This window comes from Phaseolus vulgaris, chromosome 8, assembly GCF_000499845.2.
Source record: "Phaseolus vulgaris cultivar G19833 chromosome 8, P. vulgaris v2.0, whole genome shotgun sequence".
Classification (NCBI taxonomy): Eukaryota; Viridiplantae; Streptophyta; class Magnoliopsida; order Fabales; family Fabaceae; genus Phaseolus; species Phaseolus vulgaris.
This window is the reverse complement of record NC_023752.2, coordinates 52,864,863-52,868,506: the sequence shown is the minus strand read 5'-3', so window position 1 is coordinate 52,868,506 and position 3,644 is coordinate 52,864,863.

Sequence of the window (3,644 nt, the reverse complement as noted above, 5' to 3'; positions counted from 1 at the left end):
TAGGGGACTTGTTGAAAGCCTATGTCTTAGAACAAATTGGAAGTTTGGATCAATTTATACTATTGATAGAGTTTACTTATAACAACAGTTTTCACTCAAGCATAGGAATGACTCCATTTGAGGCTCTATATAGGAGAATATGTAGGACATTGTTATGTTGGTATGAAAATGAAAATTCTTTAACTTTAGTCCAGAGATAATTCAACAAGCAATTGGATAAATTAAAATAATTAGGGAAAAGATGAAAAATTATCAAGATAGACAGAAAAGATATCATGACAAACGCAAGAAATCAATGTTGGTAGAAGTCTCAAATATAGAAAAATTTCAACCAAATTCATTGGTCCTTATCAAATCCTTAAACATATTGGTTCTATTGCATACCAAATTACTTTACCTATGAACATTTCACAATATCTTTCATTTGTCACAACTTTGTAAATATATTCATGACCTTCTTCATGTGATAAACCCTGATGTACTACAAATACGAGAAAGTCTTACGTGTTTCCTATGAGGATTGGAGATCGAAGGATTAAACAATTTCAAGGAAAGGACATACCTTTAGTAAATATATTGTGGAGTCAACAAGAAGAAAGTGATGCAACTTAGGAATTGGAAAGTAATATGCAAGAAATGTATCACCTCTTTATAACCAAGTGAATTTCGGGGGCACAATTTCTAGAAGGAGGGGAGTAGTGTAACATCCATACTTTTAAATAATTATATTAATTTTTATCTTCACTTTAAAATAAGAGTTAGCAAATCTTATTCTCTAATTCATATGATTATATTCTCATTTTAAAAGTATTTTGTATTCTAGATAAAGTTGAAACATTAAAAAATAAATTATGTACTTTTTAGGAAATATTGTGAATAAATAAAATGAATAATAATAAAAATAAATAATAATAAGAAAATAAAATAATTAATTAATTATAAAAAAATATTTAATTATTAAAATAATAATAATAATAATTAATTAAAAAAATTATCCAAACATTATCTATAACATTATCCAAAATATTACCTATAACATTATGTGCATGCGTGCGCGTAAGAAAGGGAGGAAAAAAAGATTTAGAAGATGAAAACTTTTGAACTTTATAAAAGTATTTATAATTTTATTTCAAGTATATCTTTCCAATTAAAGGTAAGGAGAGTGTGATTAAAATCTTTTATATTAATTTTAACAAAATTATGTGTGTTTTATTATTATTTTATTTATTTTATTCTCTTTATTTTTATTATTTTTATTAATATCCAATATACAATTAAGCATTAGTTTTATTTATTTTATTTATCTTTAGATATGTAGTGATCCTTTTTATTTATCTCTAATTACGCATTGGTCATATTTATTTATTTATTTTATTTATCTATAATTACGTACTAGTCCTATTTATTAATTTATATTTTTGTTTTTTTATTTTCTTATAATATATTTATCCATATCTAATTATTTAAAGTTCTTTCTTTAATTCCTATTTTATTTAAAATATAATATTTTTATAATAAAAAAATATGAAGTAATAATAAAAAAAAGTAAAAATAACTATTATTTTTATTTAATGAGCTTTGATAAAAGAAAGTTATCTACATGCTTTATTATTATTTTATATTTTTTTATTTGTTTGAATTGTGTGTATAAATTATTGGCAAGACAAATATGATATAACTTAATAGTCATCTTGTTATGCGATTCTTGAAAGTGTAAAAGAATATGTTAGTTGAGAAATAATCATAAAAGTTCATTACACTGAATTAAGACTATGTTAATATATGAGTTTTTGTATTTGAAAAACCAGAGTTTGATACACTGAGGGATGAAAGGCAGTGATTGTCTGATACTTGCTAAACATCGACAAAGTTAGGTAGTTAGTATATATCTCTTTTTTATTAGCAGATGACCAAAATTCTCGAGAAAAAATTTATGATTGTACTAATATGTTTATGAGAAATATTCAACTACCTAATCACTTCCCAAGTAAATTTTGATGCTCAAAGTAGATCATCAAAAGTGGAATATAAATCCATATGGTTGATAAAGTGAAATTGGGTCTTATTGTAGGACAAGTCATAGGCCCTCATTCTATGCAATGTGTGTTAAGTTTATTAAAATTGATATTTAAGGCTTACAAAGAACTCATTCATTTTCCTATTTTTTTATATGCACTTGTTGTACGAGTAGAAGTAGGATTTGCTCATTAAAAGTTGTTCAAGAAGATTTCAGGAGATCTTCTATAGAATGTTGGCTCATGGAGAACTTAGTCTTAATATCTCTAGAATGTATAAAATAAATGGATAGTTCCCTATCTTGGTGGAGAATTCTTATTATTGTAAAATTTATATATTTTTAGAATATATTGTTAATAATTACCAAAAATGTAAAATGTTGACTTACATGGGATTATGTTATGATTAATTTTCTCTCTAAGCAAATCTTATTGCAAAAAAAATATTAAAAAAATATACTTCCAATTTATAATTAAATAATAATTATATATAATATAAATGGGGTGTTACATACATGACAATCTTTATTCCATTATTTTGCAAAAATATATCGCTTATAATTTTATGCATGTTATGCTAGGTTAAAATGTTGTGGTGTAACTTGGAGACTTGTATGAGTTGTATTAAGGGAAAACAAACCAATAAATCTAAAGTTGGTGTAAAAAGGAGTTCAAACTTGTTAAAGATCACTTATACAATTTTTTTTGTTTAGATATGGATGCAACTGGTTCGAAATACTTTTATCACCTTTATAGATAATTACTCACAATATATGTATCTCTACTTGCTTATTTTAAGGAGGGAACTTCATATGTTTATAAAGTTTTTAAAGTGTAAGTAGAGAAAATCTATGAAAACAAATTAAGATTGTGAGATCAAATAAAGGTGAAAAATACTATGGTAGTTACACAAAGAGTGGAAAATCACTCAATCTATTTGCAAAATTTCTTTAGGAACATAGGATTATTATCTAATATACTGTTTATGGTGCTTTAGATCATAATAGTATAACAAAAAGAATAAATTAAACTTTAATTGACATGATGAGAAGTAGGAGGAGTAATGCAAAACTTTATTAATTCTTATGGGTTGAAACAACAACCACAAAAAAATAAAAAAAAATAAAATATATATATATATATATAATTAATAGAATTCCAACCAATTTTGTTTTGAGGATATCTTTTAAGTTATTCAAATATTGAAAATTTAGGTTGTCATATACATATTTAGGAATTTCCATTTAAAGTGGTAATTTATAACCCAAAAGAGAATAAATTAAAACCTAGAACTATTACTAAATATTTGATTAAATACATTGAAAATTCCAAAGAGTATAAGTTTTATTGTTCATGTCATGGTACTAGTCTACTAGTGGAATGAACAAATGCAAAATTCATTAAGAACGTCTTTATTAGTGAAAATGATTAATTGTAAAACCCCCTTGGAAAAAATCACTGTGAAGCTCAACCCTCTAAATTAAGTCATAAATTGGTAGTCATTAAAGACCCTATAGTCTAAAAGCATGTTAGACAACTTGTGATTGAAGTTTTCTAATATTTTTGGAAATGATCATGTAGCTTAAGTTGTTAGCAAGGAACAACAAGATAATAATGTACAATTTGGTC